Here is a 24,165-nt window from a genome sequence, read left to right as displayed (position 1 = left end):
TCATGTTGGCTGTTTATCAGGCCTTCCAGCTCATCATATGGCCATCTGATGTGTCTAATATCTTGTTTATGTGTCTAGTGCATTTCTTATTTCAGACTGCATTTTTATCCTGACATTAATTTCATTATCTCTTCTTTTTTCACATCTTATGATATGATACATGTTTTCCTTTGCTTGGTTTGGTTTGCTTTGATTCCCATTCACGGCTCCTGACTCACTGCACCCATAGTCCTTGTGACTAGCGTGATGTGTAGATGCTTTCGACCTCAGAAGGAGGTCTCACAAATTGATCCCTCCTGTCCCCCTCTGTGTTTGTTTCGCTCTTGTTCTCTCTCTCTCCCTGTTTCTGTTTCTTTCTCCCCTTTCCCCATTTTATCTTCCTCTCCACTTATTCCTTCTGTTCATTTTACTTCCCAAGACAGGTCATGGAAACCCCAAAGTGGATCAGAGAAACTAAAAACACACTCTAATCACCCCCTACATTTCTAGCTTAGACCTGGCTACAAAGACAGTCTTTGATTATAAGAATCCTGTTTCAGAAGTGCTCCTGTTCCTTGTCCCAGAGGGAAGAGCATTGCACAGAGAGACTGTGAATGTTAGTGTTAACTGTCAACCTGACACAAGAATTAATTGAGAAGGAAATCTTAATTGAGAGATTGACTAGATCAGTCTGGCCCATAGGTATGTCTGTGAGAGACTGTCTTAGTTGTTAATTGATCCAGCCCACTGTGGGTAGCACCATTCCCTAGGCATGGGGTCTTGGCTGTGTAAGAGTGGAGGCAACTGGCTGAGAATAAGCAAGCAGGCAACATGAGTTTGTTTCTCTCTCCTCTTGACTGTGGATATGGTGTGACCAGCTGTCTCTAGCTTTTGCCTTTGTGACATCCTTGAAATGATGGACTGCAGTATGTTATTGTAAATTAAGCAAACCATTTCCTTCCCAGCATTGCTTTTGTTCAGGGTGTTTTATCACAGCAACACAAAGAAAACTAGAACAGAGGTTGAGAAAAATCTGAATAGACAAGTTTACTAGATTATTCCATTTAGTCTGCTAGTAACTGTAGCTATGTAATAACATCCCCATAAAACCCCCAAACTCAGGGAACTATAGGTATCTGAACACATAGAGATTACAGAAAAGGGATTACAGAAAAAGAGATTACAGAAAAGATTACAGAAACTATGTGTCCCTCCCTCATACCTCATCCCAAGCATTTATTCACCTCTATCCCTTGTAACATTCTTTATCTTAGAGACATGCTTCTTAAAGCCCAAGCAGGGGTGATGAGAACCTTGGTTTGTAGACAGCACATTAAGAACACAGGTAAGACAAATAGCTCCTATAAATTAATAATAAAAAGATAACTTAATTTTTTTTTGAAAAATTTTTTTTATTGAGAAAAGGAGAAAAAAAAACAAGTTTCCACCTCCTCCCAGCCTCCCATTTCCCTCCCCCTCCTCCCACCCTTCTCCCCCTCCCCCCACTCCTTTCCCCCTCCCTCTCCAGTCCAAAGAGCAGTCAGGGTTTTCTGCCCTGTGGTAAGACCTAGGACCTCCCACCTCCGTCCATATCTAGGAAGGTGAACATCGAAACTGGCTAGGCTCCCATAAAGCCATCACATTACGTAGGATCAAACCCCTAGGCCATTGTCCTTTGCGTCTCATCAGCCCTCATTGTTCACCATGTTCAGAGAGTCCAGTTTTATCCCATGCTTTTTCAGTCACAGTCCAGCTGGTCTTGGTGAGCTCTCAATAGATCAGCTCCACTGTCTCAGTGGGTGGGTGCATCCCTCGTGGTCCCGACTTCTTTGCTCATGTTCTCCCTCCTTCTGCTCCTCATTGGGACCTTGGGAGCTCAATCCAGTGCTCCAGTGTGGGTCTCTGTCTCTATCTCCATCCATCACCAGATGAAGGTTCTATGATGATATGCAAGGTATTCGTCAGTATTGCTCTAGGATAGGGTCATTTCAGGTTCCCTATCCTCAACTGCCCAAGGAACTAACTGGGGACCTCAGCTTGGGCACCTGGGAACCCCTCTAGGGTCAGGTCTCTTGCCAACCCTAAAGTGGCTCCCTTAACTAAGAATTGTGGTTCCGTGCTCCCCTGTCCAACCTTCCTTTATCCCAATCCTCCTGTTTTCCCAAGGCCCGACCTCCTTCCCTTCTAACTTTTCTCTCCCCACTCCCCTTTCCCCCATCCCACCCCACCCCCAAGATCCCAATTTTCTCCCTGGCAATTTTGTCTACTTCCCTTAGCCAAGAGGATAACTATATGTTTTTCCTTGGGTTCCCCTTCTTACTTAGCTTCTTTAGATTCACCTATTGTAGACTCCGTGACCCTTATTTATGGCTAGAAACCAATTATGAGTGAGTACATCCCATGTTCATCTTTTTGGGTCTGGGATACCTCACTCAGGATAGTGTTTTCTATTTCCATCCATTTGCATGCAAAATTCGAGAAGTCATTGTTTTTTACCGCAGCGTAGTACTCTAATGTGTAGATATTCCATACTTTCTTCATCCATTCTTCCATTGAAGGGCATCTAGGTTGTTTCCAGGTTCTGGCTATTACAAATAATACTGCTATGAACATAGTTGAACAAATGCTCTTGTCATATGATAGGGCATCTCTTGGGTATATTCCCAAGAGTGGTATTGCTGGGTCCAGGGGTAGGTTGATCCCGAATTTCCTGAGAAACCGAAACACTGACTTCCATAGTGGTTGCACAAGATTGCATTCCCACCAGCAATGGATGAGGGTACCCCTTCCTCCACAGCCTCTCCAGCAAAGGTTATCGTTGGTGTTTTTGACTTTAGCCATTCTGACAGGTGTAAGATGATATCTCAAAGTTGTTTTGATTTGCGTTTCCCTGATTGCTAAGGAAGTTGAGCATGACCTTAAGTGTCTTTTGGCCATTTGAACTTCTTCTGTTGAGAATTCTCTGTTCAGATCAGTGCCCCATTTTTTAATTGGGTTAATTAGCATTTTAAAGTCTAGTTTCTTGAGTTCTCTATATATTTTGGAGATCAGACCTTTGTCTGTTGCGGGGTTGGTGAAGATCTTCTCCCAGTCAGTAGGTTGCCTTTGTGTCTTAGTGACAGTGTCCTTTGCTTTGCAGAAGCTTCTCAGTTTTAGTAGGTTCCATTTATTCAATGTTGCCCTTAATGTCTGTGCTTCTGGGGTTATACATAGGAAGCGATCTCCTGTGCCCAACTGTTGTAGGGTATTTCCCACTTTCTCTTCTATCAGGTTCAGTGTGTTCGAGCTGATATTGAGGTCTTTAATCCATTTGGACTTGAGTTTTGTGCACGGTGAAAGATGTGGGTCAATTTTCATTCTTCTACAGGTTGACATCCAGTTGTGCCAGCACCATTTGTTGAAGATGCTTTCTTTCTTCCATTGTATACTTTTAGCTCCTTTATCAAAAATGAGGTGTTCATAGGTTTGTGGGTTAAAATCCGGGTCTTCTATACGATTCCATTGGTCGACTTCTCTGTTTTTATGCCAGTACCACACTGTTTTCATTACTGTAGCTCTGTAATAGAGTTTGAAGTCAGGGATGGTAATGCCTCCAGAAGATCCTTTATTGTATAGGATTGTTTTGGCTATCCTGGTTTTTTTGTTTTTCCATATAAAGTTGATTATTGTCCTCTCCAGATCTGTGAAGAATTTTGATGGGATCTTGATGGGGATTGCATTGAATCTATAAATTGCCTTAGGTAGAATTGCCATTTTTACTATGTTGATCCTCCCAATCCAAGAGCAAGGTAGATCCATCCATTTTTTGGTATCCTCTTCAATTTCTTTCTTCAATGCCTTAAAGTTCTTGTCAAATAGATCTTTCACTTCCTTGGTTAGATTTACCCCAAGATATTTTATGCTGTTTGTGGCTATCGTGAATGGTGAAGCTTCTCTGATTTCCCTCTCTGCTTCCCTATCCTTTGTGTATAAGAGGGCGACTGATTTTTTGGAGTTGATCTTGTATCCAGCCACATTACTAAAGCTGTTTATCAGCTGTAAAAGTTCTTTGGTGGAGTTTTGGGGGTCGCTTAAGTACACTATCATATCATCTGCGAATAACGAAAGTTTAACTTCTTCCTTTCCAATTCGAATCCCCTTGATCCCATTATGTTGTCTTATTGCTATTGCTAGAACTTCAAGTACTATATTGAAGAGGTATGGCGAGAGTGGACATCCTTGTCGTGTTCCTGAGTTTTGTGGGATGGCTTTGAGTTTCTCTCTGTTTAATTTGATGTTAGCTGTCGGCTTGCTGTATATAGCTTTTATTATATTTAGGTATGACCCTTGTATCCCTAATCTCTCCAAGACTTTTAACATAAATGGATGTTGAATTTTGTCGAATGCTTTTTCAGCATCTAATGAGATGATCATATGGTTATTTTCTTTCAGTTTATTTATATGCTGGATTACATTGATAGATTTTCGTATGTTGAACCAGCCCTGCTTCTCAGGAATGAAGCCTACTTGATCATAATGGATAATATTTCGGGTGTGTTCTTGGATTCGGTTTGCCAGCATTTTGTTGAGGATTTTTGCGTCGATGTTCATGAGTGAGATTGGCCTGTAATTCTCTTTCCTGGTTGAGTCTTTGTGTGGTTTTGGTATCAGAGTAACTGTAGCTTCATAAAAGGAATTAGGTAATGACCCTTCTGTTTCTATATTGTGGAATACATTAAGGAGTATAGGTATTAGGTCTTCTTGGAAGTTCTGGTAGAATTCTGCATTGAAACCATCTGGTCCTGGGCTTTTTTTGGTAGGGAGGTTTTTGATAACAGCTTCTAATTCTTCGCGACCAACAGGTCTGTTTAGATTGTTCACCTGGTCCTGGTGTAACTTTGGTATATGGTATTTATCTAAAAAAGTGTCCATTTCTTTTACATTTTCCAGTTTCGTGTTATACAGGCTTTTGTAATAAGATCTGATGATTCTCTGAATTTCCTCTGTGTCTGTGGTTATGTCCCCCTTTTCATTTCTGATCTTATTAATTTGCGTATTCTCTCTCTGCCGTTTGATTTGTTTGGATAGGGGTTTATCAATCTTGTTGATTTTCTCCAGGAACCAGCTTTTTGTTTCATTGATTCTTTGGATTGTTTTCTGTGTTTCTATTTTGTTGATTTCAGTCCTCAGTTTGATTATTTCCAATCTTCTACTCCTCCTAGGTGAGTCTGCTTCTTTTTTTTCTAGAGCTTTCACGTGGGCTGTTAAGTCTTCAATATGAGCTTTCTCTGTTTTCTTTAAGTGGGCACTTAGTGCTATGAACTTTCCTCTTAGGACTGCTTTCGTAGTGTCCCATAAGTTCAGTATGTTGTTTCTTTATTTTCATTGAATTCAAGGAAGACTTTAATTTCTTTCTTTATTTCTTCCTTATTCCAGGTATGGTTCAGTACTTGACTGTTCAGTTTCCATGAGTTTGTAGGCTTTCTGGGGGTAGCATTTTTGTTGAATTCTAACTTTAATCCATGGTGATCTGATAAGACGCAGGTGGTTACTAATATTTTTTTGTAACTGCGTAAGTTAGCTTTGCTACCGAGTATGTGGTCAATTTTTGAGAATGTTCCATGAGCTGCAGAGAAGAAGGTATATTCTTTCCTCTTCGGGTGGAATAATCTATAGATGTCTGTTAAGTCCATTTGCTTCATTACCTCCATTAATTCTCTAATTTCTCTGTTAGGTTTCTGTTTGATTGACCTGTCCATTGGTGAGAGAGGAGTGTTGAAGTCTCCTACTATTAGTGTGTGCGGTTTGATGGCTGCCTTGAGTTTTAGTAATGTTTCTTTTACATATGTGGGCGCTTTTATATTAGGGGCGTAGATATTCAGGATTGAGACTTCATCCTGATGAATTGTTCCTGTTATGAGTATAAAATGTCCCTCTCCATCTCTTCTGATTGATTTAAGTTTGAAGTCAACTTTGTTAGAAATTAGTATGGCCACACCTGCTTGTTTCTTAGGTCCATTTGCTTGATAAGCCTTTTCCCAGCCCTTTACTCTGAGTAGGTGCCTGTCTTTGTGGTTGAGGTGTGTTTCTTGTAGACAGCAGAATGTTGGATCCTGTTTTCATATCCAATCCCTTAGCCTGTGCCTTTTTATAGGTGAGTTGAGCCCATTGACATTAAGTGATATTAATGACCAGTGGTTGTTAACTCCGGTCACTTTTTTAGTAGTAGGGTTTGTGTGTTTCCCTTCTTTGAGTTGCGCTGGTGAAAGGTCTCTAGATGATTGAGTTATTGTGGGCATTGTTGGACTCCTTGGTTAGTGATTTTCCTTCTATAATTTTCTGTAAGGCTGGATTTGTGGCTACGTATTGTTTAAATTTGTTTTTATCCTGGAAAATTTTATTTTCTCCATTTATAGTGAACGAAAGCTTGGCTGGATATAGTAGTCTGGGCTTGCATCCATGATCTCTTAGTTTTTGCAGTACATCTATCCAGGTCCTTCTGGCTTTCATGGTTTCCATAGAGAAGACAGGTGTAAGTCTGATAGGTTTACCTTTATAAGTAACTTGGCCTTTTTCCTTTGCGGCTCTTAATATTCTTTCTTTATTCTGTATATTTTGTGTTTTGATTATTATATGGCGAGGGGGTGTTTTTTTTTTGATCCAGCCTATTTGGTGTTCTGTATGCTTCTTGAACCTTCATAGGTACCTCTTTCTTCAGGTTGGGAAAGTTTTCTTCTATAATTTTATTAAGTATATTTTCTGTACCGTTGAGCTGCACTTCTTCTCCTTCTTCTACTCCAATTATTCTTAGGTTTGGTCTTTTTATTGTGTCCCAAATTTCCTGAATGTTTTGTGATGAGAATTTGTTGGTTTTGCTGTTTTCTTTGATCAGTGTGTTTATTTTCTCTATGGTATCTTCAGTGTCTGATATTCTCTCTTCTATCTCTTGTAATCTGTTGTTAGTACTTGTCTCTGTCATTCCTGTTCGTTTACCCAGATTTTCCATCTCCATTCTTCCCTCGGTTTGTGCTTTCTTCATTGCTTCCATTTCATTCTTCATGTCTTGAACCGCTTCCCTAACCTGTTTGATTGCTTTTTCTTGTTTCTCTTGGTTTTCTTGTGTGTCTTTGAGCGATTTATTCATTTCCTCTACCTTTTTGTTAGTAATCTCTAATTGTTTATGGCAGTTTTTCACCTCCTGTTTAAGGTCCTCTATTATTTTCATATAGTTCACCTTTGAGTCGATTTCTTCTATTTCTTCAGGAGTAGGGTGTATAATTCTTCTTATTACGGGATCCCTGGTTTCTGGTGGTGTCATGTTGCCTTTCAGGTTGTTGGAGGAATTCTTGTATTGGCGCCTTCCCATCTCTTCCTTCAAATGGAGCCAGGAGAGGCCTGGTCTCTTGGTCCAGTCTTTGCTGTGATTGACTCTCTGGGTATATCTCTTCAGTGTAGAAGCAGGAACCGTTCCCATCCCAATGGGATTCCTCAGCAACTAAACAGGGCCGCCGGTAGCCCAATGATCCAGGGCCAAGAGGATGAATGGAGCAAGGGGGGGTGGTGGTATCCAGGAGCGCGCAGGAAGCCTGGCACCGGAGCTGAAGGTGCCCGGCTCCCTTACAGGGGACCCTGAGGCCTGCCCGGTAGGCAGGCACTCACGGCTCTGGGTGGGTCGCCTTAGTTTAGGAGCTTGAAACTGTACTTGAGCACTGGTCCTAGCATACAGCAGGGCAGGGTTGGGGAGGGGTGCTGGGGGGGCTGGGTCGTGCGTGCGAAAGAAAGACAGCCCTGCAGAAGGAGCTGGGGGAGGGGGTTTGTGCTCTCTTCCGGGACAGTCCGCCCCTGGATAGCACACACTCACCCGTCCTGATGGGATTCCTCAGCAACTAAACCGATAACTTAATTTTTATCAAAGGCAGAAACTTAGCCACTTCACAAAAGAGTGTCAACCAATAGCCAAGAAACACAGAAAAGATTCTCAAACAATGTTCAGATTAAAACAATAGCATGCCATAGTTGGACATCTGAATAAAGACTGCAATTTTAAAGTCAGGACTTACTACATTTTGGAGCAAATGTATACAAACATCTCCTTTTCCAACATCTTGTAAAGAGTTTGGCAGTTTCCCCCAAGATTAAGTCCTATCACACATAGTAATACCACTTCTAGGTGTTTCCTAAGGAAAACGAAGAAGACAAGCACAGCTGAGACTTCTTTTGTCCTAGAGATGAGCATTTTGCTAAGATACTCTTAGAGGAACATATTTTCACCAAGGATCTGGAGCCATGTCTGTGTCAAAATCTGTATTCATCAGGGTTTCCCAGAAAGATAGAGTCAATTAGATTCCTCCCCTCCATTCCTCTTCCTGTCTGTCTGTCTGTCTGTCTTCTCTTTGTCTCAATCATGTTTGTCTCTGTCTCTTTTGAAGAGGAGGCTCATGAGATTATTATTATCTCTCTCTCTCTAAAAACATTTCTCACAGTTTCTGCTCTCCCTATTTCTTTTCTGCTCTTTCCCCTCTAAGGAAGGCAAATTCACTTTTAATCTGTCTTTTAATTTTCACCAGTAGTTTTGCAGAGACACTTGGATATGGTTCTGAATGAGATGGGGAATTATATCTAGCTTAATAAAGTTGGAAATGACTTTTGGCCCAAGAAAGAAAAATTCACATGGCAGGTTGACATGTGCATCCAAAAGTCATTGTTATAGCTGGAGGTCTTTGGACAGAAGTGGTATGAAATTAGGTTCAGGGTAGCCAGACCATAGATGGCCTCGCATGTCAGTCATCTGACTTTGCCCTCAGAGCTTGCAATTTGAATGATTGATGTGTCTATCTAATAAAGGTCATGCTGAAATTGGAACCATGTATTGGAAGAGCATGACAGCAGTTGGAAACCACATGAGATTTTATGAAGTTAGAATGAGTGAAAGGGACCTGTGGTGATATACTAATTTCAGTAGAGATACATAAAACATTAGAGGTGAATTTGGGAGTTATAGTTGGTGGGTGCAGGCTGTTGGAGGAGAGTGAAATGACGCTGTGCAGGGGGATTCCTAGGGGTTCATCTTGGACGAAAGGTCAATGGTCACCACACAAGTACAGCTGGAGAGTTTGGAGGAATCAGTGCAAGCAGAGAGATAGGGAGTCCAGTCCCAAATGCAAAGTGTGTAAGCTGGCCATGGAGACAGATGAACATGAATTTTGAAAGATATATGGGTTATTATAATTCAAAATAATACCAGCAAGTTTCCAACAGAGGACACTGTTTTCCCAAAGTAAGCTTGTGAAAACACATGGCTCTGGGCGGCATGTTAGAAGATTTATGTTCACTGTCAAACAAATAGCAGCTTCCTGGGCTGCCTGTAGGACCAAGAACATTTATTAATAAGGTCTGCAGTTGATTCGTATACCTGTTAAAAATAATACTTTTTGAGATATGATTTTTCTGTGTAACAATCGTGACTGTCCTGGAACTCGCTTTATAGACTCACAGGTCCACCTACCTCTGCCTCCCAAGTGCTAGGAAAAGATGTGTGCCACCACCATCCGGCTTATAACTTTTTATATAATCAGAGGAAGCAAAAACTTTCATATCAAAGTTGGACATGGCAACCCAACTGTAGGAAGAGTCCCAAGAACAGGCAAGAGCCAGAGACCCACTTGTTCTCATAGCCAGGGGACCATAAACATACTAAGCTAATTGCTATAACATATACACAGAGGAGCTGGTGCAGACGCATGTAGGCCTGTGCTTGTTGCTTCAATCTCTGTGAGCTCAGATGCACCTTTCTTAGTTGATTTAGAGAATCTTGTTCTCCGAGTGCCCTCCATCCTCTCTAACTCTTAAAATCTTTCTGCCTCTTTCATGGGATTCCCCGAGTTTTAAGGGGAGGGATTTAATGGAGACCTCCAATTTAGACTCCCTTTTCATATGTCTGGCTGGGGAAATGCCACCGCATCTGTTCCCTTCTGCTGCCAGAGTAAGCCTCTCTGATGATGGCTGAATAAGGCACTGATTTACGAGTATAGCAGAATATCATTAGGAGTCATTTTATTGATTATGTTTGTTTGTTTATTTGTTTTTAGCCAGTCATGTTTAGTTTTATCCTAGGTCTCTGGGATATCTAGTCTCTGGTTCTTGGCTCCCCAAGCAGTGTTGGATATGGGTTACTTTTTGTGAAGTGGGCTTTAAGTCAAATCAAACACTAGTTGGCTACCCCCACGAGTTCTGCGCCACCATTGCCCTAGCAGATTTTGTAGGTAGGACAGATTGTAGGCAAAGGTTTTGTGGCTGGGTTGGTGCCCATGTTTCCCTTTCAGTTGTTTCTAGAATACTTTTCTGTATCAAAGAGACTAGAACATAGGAGTTATTCTCCATATTCAATGAGTTGTGAGGGTGTTGTCCATGGTAATGGGGCCTTCATCTTTGGGCAACAACTAAATTGAATGCAACCTAGTCCCACCACTGGAAGTCTTGCCTGGCTACAAGATATGGTCAGTGGAGACTCTGTGTCTCCCATTACTAGGAGTCCTCATTAGGAGCACCTTCATAGATTCCAGGAAGTTTCTACTTCACTAGATTTCCACACTCCTCCCCAAATACCTTCCCATTCCAGCCATCTCCTTCTGCATTCTCTCCCTCTATCCCATCCCTCAACTTGATCTCTCTCTTCCCATACCCACCTGCCTCCTGTCCACTATAAAATCTATTCTTTTTCTCATTCCCAGGCAGATCCATGCCTACCCCCTAGACTCCTCCTCTTTACCTAACCTCTCTGGGTCTACAGATTGTAGCTTGGTTACCATTTACTTAATGACTAAGATCCACCTATAAGTGAATATATAACCATATTTGTCTTTCTGGGTCTGGGTTATCTCTCTAAGGATAAATTAAAAAAACACACAATTTAAAGTTAAGAAAAAATAGATGCAGAAGAATTCCCTGTTATGAATTTTGTCAAATGTGACAATATGGAAAGTTCTGTGTGGTTGTTGTCCTTGGCAATGGGGCCATCATTATCAGTTTGTGGAGAGTACCTTTTGTCTTAGCCTGGGTGTGGGGATTTCCATGAGATCCCCTGTCTGCTTTGAGAATTTAAGCTGAAAGCTGCCTGGTTTAGAATATTAATTGGAGGGTCTTTAGCATGAGGTAGGTCAACAGATCTATACAACAGAATGGAGAGAAATGGTTTGTCTTGAAAACACATTTATATCTTTAAGCTTTGAGAAGAAAAGATACTTTGGAGACGGTAATGATGAGCATGAGAGAGGGTAGTATCAAATGGGTGATTTTAAATATTATTATGAATTATGGAAAAAACAGAGCCAAGAAACATTTTCCCTATAAGACATAATCCTTGTGGCTACAAGAATGCAAAGATCACATGACTGGATTTAATCAAGTATCACTGTAGCATGTCATCTCTCGGGGATGGATTCTTGGGTTTCTGGGAGGTCTGCTTGAGGCTGACCTACAAACTTAGGATTTTACTCCCAGCTTTCATCATCCTGATACAGTGACTCTACCAGCTAATAGATTTATACACATGGTTATGTGAAACTTTATATGTAAATATAAGTAAGGAATGCTAATGAACAGAAGCCCTCTGCCTTGAAAGCCATTGATGAACACAGTCTTCTTTTTAGTTCCACTAATGTCAATGACTGAGTATTTTCTCCTTGGGTTGTGTTAGGGAGTTTAAGAAAAATAGAGATCATATCTTACTACAAAATAATTTAAAGGCAGATAAGTATAAATTATGGTTAGATTTCAACACAGATTGGACTTATAAAAGATATAGAAAATAAGGGGCTAAAAGATGGCACAATGTTTAAGAACGCTTGTTGCTCTTGCAGAAGACATGAATTTAGTTCCTATTACTCACATGGTGGTTCATGATTACCTGTACCTCTCATTCCAGGACCTCTAATGCCTTCTTGAGCTGACGTACACACACACACATACAAGCACACATGTGTGCAAAGCAAAAACACTCATGCATATAGATAAATAAATCTAAAACAGCTGTAAAAATATGGAAAATAATATCTAATATGATTGAACAAATGCAATGCCTATATTAAGTGTTTTGATAGATAAATTCATCTCACCTTCCCCAGAGTTCTGCCTAAGGTAGAAATAATCATCACCCCAATTTGTAGACAGGGAATTGAAGTTCAGCAGTCCTGAAGTCATCATTTGGTAAAAGAGCTAAGATTCCAACACATCAATGTGGCCACAGGAACCTTGACACTATAGTGAAGAAGAGCAGAAGCAAGGAGGCTATCACGACAAGAGTGAAGTTAAGTTACAGAGAAAATGGTTCACATAAACTATCTTTGGCTAACAGGAAACCACATAAGTTGCAGGGAATCTGAATAATTATGATGACGCCATAAATGATACTGTGATCCAAATCTTCTGTCCTATGAGGGCTGTGGGGCACTCACCATCACTCATTCAAGGTTTACCTGAAGGCAACACACACACAGACACACACACACACACACACCCCTTGTTTACAAACACACATCAGGAAGCCGAGGGCACAAGATACAATTAAAGAGTTAAGAGTAAAACATGGATGCCAAGTAAAGATGAGAAATAAAGACCATAAAATGGAAAACAAAATGGCATGAGGAAAATTGTGAGGTTCCTTAAAATGTGCTGGTGAGAAAACAATTTGAGGACTCATTGGTACCAAAAACCATCTGGGGGATTGGGAGCTACTGAGAATGGCTTATTCCTAGATCTTACGGGCTCATTGCCAGCTGCTGCAAAGGTTCCCTGGAGGGGAAACCAGCTGTTGGTAAAGGCTTTTGATGAAATTTGGAGAGCAGGGGATAACAGCACAGTCTGTAGTAAAATGAATATTGCCTAGGTTATTTAAATAAAACCCCCTATAGGCCTTTTCACCATGTTTGTCTTAAAATGTAAAATTTTTGCAAGCACTTATTGTTCTCAAATCAAGAAGGCTAGCAAGCTGGCTAAATGAGACACGGGCTCAGTGGAGCAATAAATGAATGGGGGAGACCCAGCTGCTTGGAGACCTGTCCAGAGAATTGGGAAAGAGCTGCCCCGACAAGGGATTACCCGCAGCTTTCATTCAGTTGGATGAAGGAATCCACCCTCAGGGATGGCAAGAACCACAGTGAAGGTGATGAGTAGGTCTGTGCTTGCCTTTCGGCTTAGAGTTTTAAGAGAGGAAATTGGGGTCGGCCTGTTGGCTGAAGGCTAAATCTCCAGTATAGTTGCAATCACTTGGCAGAGGCGATTGTTAGGTGTCCTGTGATGTGGCTGGTCACAGAGAGGCTAAGAAAAGCAAACTGCAGCTCTGCCTCAAGAGCAACAGCATCACGTTCAATTCAGTTCCACTCAAAGCAGCCCGGGAGGAATGCATTTTATAGTTGGAAGCCATGAAGATGCGGGGAAGACCCATAGAAAGACTAATGCCAAACTCAAATAATTAACGAGATAAAGGCAAGAAGGGAGGATATGGAGGTTTGCAAAGACTGAGGAGAGCAGAGAGTTCTTGATTCATGTGCCTGGTGCTGACAGGGTATGTGGCTGCTTTGTGGGAATGTTTAGGCCAGAAGATAAGAGTGTAATCATGATCTCAGAACAGCTGTAATTGCCTGCTCTGGGCATGCACTGTGACGGTCAACTGTTGAACATGGATCAGGAAGGGTACATAGGTTCCTATAACTCATTGCTAAACCATTGGTTACTGATGAATTCTGTGGGAGGGCAGCCATTGTCTACAGTTGAGTACTGATGGGTCCGCCAGTCTTCACTGAGAGGTTCAGTGTCAATGGTCACATAGATGGTCCTGTTCAAACTCACACAGGTGTGGATGTGAGAAAGAGCTGTAGGGAAAGATGGGTGTTGATGGGGTGTGTTTGTGGGGGAAGGTAATGGTGTGGAACAAGGTGAGAGAAGCCAGAATGCAATACATATGTGTTTGAAATTATCAAAATCTTAATAAAAATTTTTAAAAAATGTCTGTTTGTTTTTTGTTTTTTGTTTTTTTTTTACAATGAAAGGGACAATCTGGTTCCAAGGCAGCTGATATCCACATTCCCCCAAGGATTGAAGATATTTTTGTTTGGAATAATGCCTTAAAATACATTCTAATAAACTCCTAGCTGAAAGATGATAAGTAGAGGATGTTTAATCTGCTAGAAAATGATATCTGTAATTTCATATCTGCCACCCTCAATCCTTGATGTGGTGTCATGGACCAGTAAGTAGGTGGCTCATCAATGTCTGCACAAATAAATACATATTTGGATGTAAGTTACCTCACATGTTCGTGCAGAGAAACACATTATAATTCAACAGATGTTACTTTTGTTAAAAAAAAAATCCATGGGAGGAAGTAAATAAAATTTAAAGTATATTTATATCTTTTTAAAGATGAAAACAACCCAGCTTGGGCAGGTAGGATGATCAGCACAATTATTCAGTAAAGAGAAGGGGAGTTTAGACAAAACCAAAAGTTGAACCATATACCTTTCTTTTTTATCACTTTGAACTTGAAGATACTCCTCCAAACAGGCAGCCTTAAATGGTTTCTGGTTCTGTGTAAGCAAAAGTGCCACACTAAGCATGTAGGATCAGAGACTCCCTCAGCTTCTGCCTTGCAGCACTCAGCCTCAGTCCGCTCTAATAGAGAGATGCAGGCTTGACAGACAGGATGACTGAAAATTTGGCTCATAGCGTATTAGCTTAAGAGCGAGTTAGCGGCACAGAGTTTGGGGATAGTGTCTGGAATTTCATAAATAGCCCTGCTGCTTGTTCATGATGGGTATATAAGCTCTAAGCTCCCTGCCTCCTTTTGGGCCATTGCTGTTGAGGCCAGTATGTCTAAGGTTGCTCTTCCCATCTCTCTGGGGATTGGGTCCCATTCTCCATTAGCTCTGACCATATCCTTTTATTGTCTTTTATAATCATTCCTGTGAATAGTTATTTTTATGTAGGCGTTGGAATTTCCTATTGATTGTCAAGAGAAAGTGAATCCATTAAATGCATAGGCTTAGAAGCGAACAGGCGTGGGTAAGGGTGCTGAATGAGTATGGCGGCTTGATCAAGAGATTGTCAAGGAACTTTGCTTGAAATCACAATATACCAGAGAGCCAGAGGTCTTAATTCAACATCAGACATAGAGTCATTTTTTTCCTTGCTCCAGAAGTGGTCCTCTCTCTTCAGACTAATGGCTTATAATGAGCAGAACCACCAGCAAATAGAGTAGTTAGGAAGTGGGACTTGGTTGAAACTCAAAAAGTTGGAGGGGAGACCATAGAGGAAGGGACTGAGCTGAAATCAAAGAGTTGCCCCTTACTATGGAAGAACATCTTTGGCATGGTATGAGACTATGTAGCACAAATAAGCTGGGTAGTCTGACATGACTACCACTGCCTTTGGATGATGGGAGACCCAAGAAGGTTGGCTAAGGTCCTGGATATTACATCTGTAATACTATATTGCTGCTGTGGGAAGAAGATGATCTCTGAAGAGGATTTGTGACATCCTGAAGAGCTGATGACTGTAGATTGATATGACTTCATAGAAATCCTTAGATAAAAATCATAGTTAAAAGAATGTCCATTAGAGGTTGGTAGAGCAAGCAGACCATGTGGTACATCATCAGGAGATGAAAGTTCAGAAGCTTCTGGGGTCTGAGTGACTGAATAAGAAGGAGTGTGAATATTTGATATGTTGATTGAAAGGGTTGAATAGAGTCCAAATTCTTGGGGGAAGATAATGAGATTATAACTGGCGTCAACAGAGAAAAAAATTGTGTCTGTTGTCTCCAGCAAGAATGGTAATGAAGCTGACTTTTTCCCTTTAATTTCTCCATCAAATGAGGGGGGAAATATAAAAATGAAGCTTCTGTAAAGCAAAGGACACAGTCAACAAGACAAAATGGCAGCCTACAGAATGGGGAAAGATCTTCACCAATCCCACACTGGACAGAGGACTGATTTCCAAAATATACAAAGAACTTAAAAAACTGGTCATTAAAAGAACAAATAATCCAATTAAAAATGCGGTACAGACCTAAGCAGATTACCCTCAACAGATGAATCTCAAATGGCTGAAAAACACTTAAAGAAATATTCAACATCCTTAGCCATCAGAGAAATGCAAATCAAAACAACTCTGAGATTCCCCCTTACACTTGTCAGAATGGCCAAGATCAAAAACACTCATGATACTTTGTGCTGGAGTGGATGTGGAGTAAGGGGAACACTCCTCCATTGCTGATGGGAGTACAAGTTTGTACAGCCACTTTGGAAATCAGTATGGCAATTTCTCAGAAAATCAGGAATCAACCTTTCCTAAGAGCCAGCAATACCACTTTTGTATATATACCCAAAGGATGCTCAATCATACCACAAGGACATGTGCCTAACTATGTTCATAGCAGCATTATTTGTAATAGCCATAACCTGGAAACAACCTAGGTGCTCCTCAATTGAAGAATGGATAAAGAAAATGTGGTACATTTGCACAATGGCATACTATACGGTGGGGAAAAAAAGGTGACATCTTGAAATTTTCAGGAAAATTTATGGATCTAGAAAACATCATATTAATTGAAGTAATACAGACCCAGAAAGACAAATATAATATATACTCACTCATGAGTGGCTTTTAGACATAAAGCAAAGAAAAACAAGCCCACAATTCACAATCCCAGAGAACCTAGACAACAAAGAGGATCCTAAGAGAGACATACATGGATCTAATCTACATGGAAAGAACAAAAGAAAAGATCTCCTGAGTAAATTGGGAGCTTGGCAATCATAGGAGAGGGTAGAAGAGGAGGGGGGAGGAAGGGAGGGGAATGAGAAAAATATATAGCTTATAAAAACAATAAAAAGAAAATAAAGTATTTAGAACTTTCTGTTAGCTTTACTCTACAAGAAGTAAAGAGAATAAACTCCTTGGGGAGTTCAGTGTTCCTCTTCAAGAATGGTTGGCCCATTTGACCCCAAAGAGTTGAAAGCACGGCCAGGAGGCTGGTGGCGAGCACACACTTTCCCAGTTTTGAAAAAGAAATTCTGAAAATTGCACGTTGAGAAATCAAGTTTCAGTCTAGGGAAAGCTTCTAAAATAGAATATTAAACAGATGGCTGTGAGCATGGAGAAGAGGAAGCACTGAGTCATTAGGAGAAGTCACGCCAGAATCAGAATAGTCCTTTTTCATTTCTTCATGCCCCTGTATCAGTGGAGCGGGAAACACTGGGGGAAATCTTTAGAACAGCCTGTTTTGATTTCAACAGAGATTTTCCAAATAGAAATGATGCCTGGCAGGCAGAGTGAGGCCATGTTAACTGAGTGTGAGGACAGTCAGGTGAAACTGTGTGGCTGGTTGAATATTTCCAAAGGAACTGTTGATCAATAGGCTGACACTGGCTGGAGAAAATACTGAAGAGAGATGAGTGGCTTGGTCCTTGGCTCCCGACAACATCTGACCAATTGCTTGGCTAAGGAAACTAGAAGGCCACATCATTTGCAGATGATACTAGCCGAGCAACAAAGTGAACTAATATGGCAGATGCAAGAATTGAGACTCAAAATTGTTTTGACATTCGGAATTCTAGGCAGACACCATAAAGATAAAATTTAATGAGGGTAAATGTAAAACTCTATACTTAGAACCTCAGAGGAGCAGAATGCTAATACCCTGCCCAAATTTCTGAGCCCTTAGCCTCTTAAAAGCAGCTGCAGACTCCAGCTGTTTCATGGCTGAGGCATGGGTCTCATATTTCCCCTGGTTTTAGGTAGGAATCCAAAATATCTTCAACCAGTACTTGCAGCCATGCTTTTAGATGGGTGTTGAAATCATGACCGCAGTCCTTGCTCTTCTTTACTCTGCGGTCAGAACCCAAGGTTTATGTTGTTCTATATGTATAACATTATCACAGTTGTTATGTGTATGTTCAGTGAGATGTATGGCTGGATTGAGGTATAAACTAGTGTCGAGAGGAAGCTGCTCAAAATGAATATTAGTAATAGGATTACAGTAACGTAATCACTCTGCTCTGTCAGAGACGCTTACAGAAACAGTTCAAGTGAAACGTGTGCTGCCCAGGATGTAGCCTGAGGCGGAGATGCTGTCTGCACAGATGGATGAGGGTTTTGCAAGGCAAACTACATGCGGGAACTTCAGATGATGTTCAAGATTCATTTCCGTTGTTGTGATAAAATGCCCTGGCTAAAAGCAACTCAAGGAAGAAAGGGTTTATCTCAGCTCACAATTCCAGGTTACAGTCCATCACTGCGGGGAAGTCAAGACAGAGACTACAAGAAGCCAGTCACACCATATGCTCAATAAAGAGCAACGAGAAACCAAAGCAGTCATGTTATGTTTGCTTGCTTATGCTCGGCTCCCTTTCCCCCAGTCTTACACGGCTCAGGAACCCATGCCTATGGAGTGATGCTGCCCACAGTGAGGTTGGGTCTTTTCTCATCAAATAATGGATTAAGACATTCCCCTACAGGACAACCTAATATCGACAATACTTCACTAAGAGTCTTCTGAGATAGTTTTAGGCCATTTCAAGCTGACAGCTAAATCTAACTATTAGATTGGACCATTTTTTTCTTCACAACAGAATAGTAGACTGAGGGAGGAAATCGGACCACACCTGTGCTATGGTCGTTGAGATCTCCCTATAGGACCTACTTGAAACTGGATGAGGCTGATTTTCAGAAGGAGTATCTGTGCTCATTCTCTGAAATATTATTTACTGCTCAAAATAGGAGTCAAATGGTATAGCATCATGGAGAGGTGATGATCTCCCTGAGTCTCACTGCAGATTTAAAATACTGCCTAAAAACCCAGAAAAATCCTTGGTAATATTGTTACTAGTGGTCTTCTCAACTGTTCATTATTGAGGTTGAAATAAAATAAAGAGGACCTAGGTCTGGACCCCATGATCCTTCATTAGTGTTGGCTTTACTCACACCATAGGGAGCCTTGAGTCAGGTCAGTGGCTTTGGGAGAGGAAGGATGGAGGAAAGGCCCCTAAATGGCAACCTGCAAACTCAGTTCACTCTGTGACTCTCTTGGATAGTGCCCTAATTCTGAAGGAGCACTCCTCCTAAGAGCTCAAAAGAAGGATTAATCCTGCAAGTCTTTAGAGAACTATAACATCATAAACACAGTCTGTGAATTTTAAGCACTTTCAATGTTGCTTTCATAAACACTGGCTGATAAACTTTCTCTTTCGCCATTCCTCTTTCCTCCCTTCCCTCCCCTCTTCCCAGACCCATTGCTGCTTCATTTCCCTTCAAAAAAGATCAGGCCTTGTATGTACAGCCTTGATATGAAAGCTTGTGTCTAGTTTTATTTCATTGTGCTATGCTATGTTCAGTTGGTATTTCTTCCTTCCTTTTCAGCTTTCCCTCTCTCTTTTTAAAACATTCCCCTGCTTCCTTTGTAGCTCATCTCTCTGTCCCTTCTGTCTCTTGGAATTCTAAACTGCCTGTACAATGGGGAGAGATAGTCTAGTGTTGGTGTGGCTAACAGGTGGGGAAGAAGATACCTTTGCTAATTATCCCACTCTTCCCCGCTCCTCCCTTGTCCAAAAGTTCTTTTGAGAAAGAAATGAGGTATTTCTCTTAATATGTCTGTATGAAACCTATGCCTTTTTAATGGGCCATCTGGGTGTTATTTTGACTTTTTTTTTAAAAAAAAAATCCTACTGGCCTGCTACCCAGTGACTGCTCCATTATTCAGCACATTCTTACTGAGTTGTTGCTCTCTATATACGGTGTTATTAATAATGATGACCACAGGGAAGGCAGAGTAGGCTCTATTCCCTCTGTATGAATCTGCTACAATACATCTATTAGAAAGGGAGTTACATATGGTTTTCCTTGATGGGCAATGACATAAAGGGTAGGAGACCCAAGAATTTTTATAGCTGTTGCCTTTGGACTTGGCATAAAACCCTCGGTGGGTCAATCCCTCCGTGTTTACTCAGTACTGAAATTAACCATGTGATCTCTATGTCTTAGGCATCCAGAGACTCAGCCTATAGGAGCACTATAGTGTATTGGCACTCCGTTGTATCTTTTCCTGGACCCTGCTGGTCCAGTGCACTTTGACCAGTGCACTCTTGGTCAGAGCCTGGGGCAATTGGAAGGTACACTCCAACTGTAATGCAAGTAATCTGCCCCCTCCTCTTTGGTAGGGGAAGAAATCAGTTCTCCAATTCACTTCCCCAATTGGCATTCATAGCTCTGCCATCTTCATCATTCTTGGGAGTAAATGCTGCAAAAATATTTTAAGTTCTGCAATTTTTGTGCTTGAAGGGCTTAACCACCTCTTGCTTTTTCTGCAATAAAGAAAGCTCTTATCTAACGGGCTACACTCCAGGAATGAGTGTGCATATGAGAAAAATCATTAAAATGAGGTACTTCTTGTGGCTTGATTATTATTTTCATGTCTTTTCTATGCACAGATCGATCTGTTTGTTGGTTTTGTTTTGCTTCCTGTTGCCATCGCAAAACTGATCGAGAATCTTTTTGTTTGATCTTATTTTACTGTGACGCACTGTGATGATAATTAGATGTTTTCAAAGCATTATTTCCTTGAAATTGGTTTCATCCAAAGCACACTTGGGAAAAGAATCTGAGACCAGCACCAGGCATGTTGTAGTATGGGACAGAAAGTGAAGATACCATCCCCATAACTCATTTGATCTTTTCAAAGTTGACATCACCGAGAGAGAAGCATTTCATGTCTGTCCAAAAACATGCGCTAGTGCTGCAGCAATCTTAGCATGGAGACATGGTGTACAAACTTTGTAGATAAAAGAAAAGACATGTGGTAAGCCTGAGAGAAGCCAAATTAAATTTAGATAAAAGCAGAAAGGTCTAATACTCCATGCTAAGAAGGGGCTTCTCATTAAACGATGTCTTGGATTTGATTGCTTTAATCTTTTCCACCATCACCCTATAGATTATGTGGTCATGTACGAAAGTGTGCTGAGGCAAACACTAGTGAGAATTATCTGAGTTTTGCTACATTGGGGAATGTTGGAAGGCCAATGTGTTGCCTTCCCGCACTGGTTTCTCTTTTTGTTACTATGACAAAATACCTGACAAATGCTACTTAAGGAAGGAAGAGCTTATTATAACTTATGCTTTGAGGTTACAGTCAATCACGGTAGGAAAGCCATGGTAGAAGGGGCCTGAGTCAGCTGGGCACTTTGCATCTGCAACCTGCAAGCAGGAAGAGATGAATGCTGGAGCCATCCCTGCCATTTTTCCCTTTGTTTGCAACCCAGGATCCCAGTCCATGGAGCAACGCTGCACACATTTAATGTGGGTCTTCTCCGTCATGTAGCCTAATCTAGGAAACCCCTCACAGATATTCTTTGATGTTCATCTAGGTGATTCGAGATCATGCCAAGTTGACAAGTGTTATGAACCGTCACTCTAACTAAGGTCACATATTCTTTGGGTTGCCATCTGGATCTAGGAAACTGTTTCTGATTTTATCATAAGACAGTGTTCATCAAGTCTGTGTGACATGTGAATCACAATTACGTTCATGTTCTTCCCATGTGGTATTTCATCTGGATGCTTCCTTTCTCTCCAGCTGGCATGCAGAGACCATGGCCAAGGTTTGTTACCAGCCAGCATTACAGTTTCCTGCATCTGTGCGTTATATTTACAAATGCAATGAATATACATGTATCTCTCCTTAAATACAGGCTAAAAGTTAAATATGTAGGGCGTAATTGTCAAAGTTGATTTTGCTCAACAATTTGTAAAGTTATTGTGTGTGCATGTGTGCAGGCTAGTGTGTGTGTTTATGGATGTGTGTAGGACATGTGGTTCTAAGCCCCATCCACTTCAATTGGATGGAAACTTTCCTCACCTTGGAACTTTACAAATAGGCCATCCAGAGTCACCAGTGCTGTGCTTGTAAGCACACACACCACATCTTGGCTCTTTTGTTTTTATGTGGAAGATTACTTTAGGTTTTCATACTTACAACCCAAGTGCTTTATTAACTAAGCTATCACCCTAGATTTCCACACATTTTTTAAATAGGTACTTGGGATTGTTGTTCTATTTCTGGTAATTTCTATTGCCTTCTTTTTTCTTTAACATTTATGTAGGGTGTGTGAACTATAGTCCTACCTTGACAGTTGCTTTCCCTGCCTTTGTGTTAGTCTCTTTCCAACTCTGTTTCAATCTATTGCAGAAGCATCTCTGATTATCTCTGGGTAGTAGTAGACTGTATATTTTCTACTCCTTATTAGGGTCACACTATTTGCTTATATGTTTTCTTTTCTTTTTCTCAGCAGAGATCTTTAGCCATTGACTAAGCCTGATGTAGAAGACAAAGTTGAGGGTTCATTGGCAGAGACTGATTTTTTAACAATAACAACAAATATATGTTTTATAGCATACTTAATAAAAAGCCATTACAAAGTCATTGATGACATTATGTTGAAGAAGCTGCAGGCAGGCCTGCTTTTCATCCTGCCTGGCTCTGGCATGGATAGCTTTACACCCGAAATAACAACACACAAACTGTATTCATATAAACACTGTTTGGCCCATTTCTATTAATGTGTGTAGCACCATGAGGTGGTGACTTATCTTGCCTAACCCATATTTAGTAATCTGTATAGCACCAGTCTTACTGGGAAAGATTAAGCATGTCTGACCTGGCAGCTTGTTTTATAGTGTCTGTCCTGGAGAGCAGCAGCATGGCGTCTCTGACCTCACTTTCCTTCTTCCCAGCATTCTATTCTGTCTACTCCACCCACATAAGGGCTGGCCTATCAAATGGGCCAAGGCAGTTGCTTTATTAACCAATGACCTTCCTCCATCAACATTAACATATGGTTATTATTATTTTTTCTTAAAATGACAGAGGAAATTCCATCCAAATGAGAACTAATTCTCATACATATTTTTTGCCTTTCAGAATATTTAAAATAGGGGATGGAAATCTAAATACCTCATATATGTGTATAAAAGGTATGTCTTAATATGTGCTGTATAAGACAACATTCTAGGATCACTGAAAAAGAAACTCAAGTGCATTTAATTTGATTTCTATAATGGCTGAAGATTCTCCAGACCTGGCAGAAGGCAATAGGTTGTCAGTGATCAATGACAAAAATTCACAGAAAATCTCGGATGAACAAAATACTGTATAGCACATATAATACAAACCCATAGACAGAAATTTGGAATCAACCTGAAAACCAGAAAAGCAAAGCAACCAAGCCACTAGCCATTAGGGAAGTCTTACCTCTACCAAGAATGGGTGACTACAGACTAAGCAGACTAAACAGACTGAGCCTTTCTCTCCTCCAATTTTATATGTCCTCTCGTGCTGGGATTAAAGATGTATGACTCCCTAGTACTGGGATTAAAGGTGTGAGGCACCACCACCTGAGTTTGTTTCTACATTGATCTTGTGTATCCCAGGGTGGCCTTGAACTCACAGAGATCCATCTGCCTCTGTTTCCCAAATCCTGAGATTAAAAAAGGTATGTACTATCATTGCCTGACTTTTAGTATCTTAGCTTTGCCCTTCTGGTCTTTAGGCTAGCTTTACTTATTAAATAAAATATCACTGTAGTTCCTCTTTTGTCTAAAATAAAAAAGAAGGCTATAATTAGTATATGTATAGGTAGCAGGTGCAATAACTATAAGTAATATATACAGGCAACAAGTACATCAACAATGTGTCTAGCCTATTTGCATTTGACAAATTTAGAGAAAATACTCCATATCAATCCTATCTTGGTGAGTCCAAAGTCTTGTACCTGATTTACTTTCTATATCTTGCTTTATGCATCTGGTATTCAAGAAAAAATATAACAATAGCTATCTAGTCTTCAACTCCTTCAGAGGCCCAAGAAGGAAATAATATTAACTGAATAAACATGAAGTGCAAGTAAGCAACTTCCAAAAATTTTGAGAAATGACAGAAACAGCTGGCTCCCTGAACAGTCATCCAAAGTTCCTCTGCAACATTGGGGTATCCATCTTCAGCCTACAGGCCTAGCATATCTGACAGACTTTTCTGTGAAGCAGGATATTATGAAGGACTGTCCCACCTTGTGTTGAAAATGTTTGTAAGTCACTCTCTTTTGTGTTCTGCTTGTCCAATTAGAACATCATGCTGTCAGGCATCAAGGCAAGGACATTTTGTTG

The sequence above is a fragment of the Microtus oregoni genome, unplaced genomic scaffold (assembly GCF_018167655.1).
Source record: "Microtus oregoni isolate MIOR12 unplaced genomic scaffold, Mior012 000004F_ref0000308, whole genome shotgun sequence".
In the NCBI taxonomy this organism is placed as follows: domain Eukaryota; kingdom Metazoa; phylum Chordata; class Mammalia; order Rodentia; family Cricetidae; genus Microtus; species Microtus oregoni.
The sequence above is the reverse complement of the archived record's forward strand: the minus strand, read 5'-3'. Positions refer to the sequence as shown.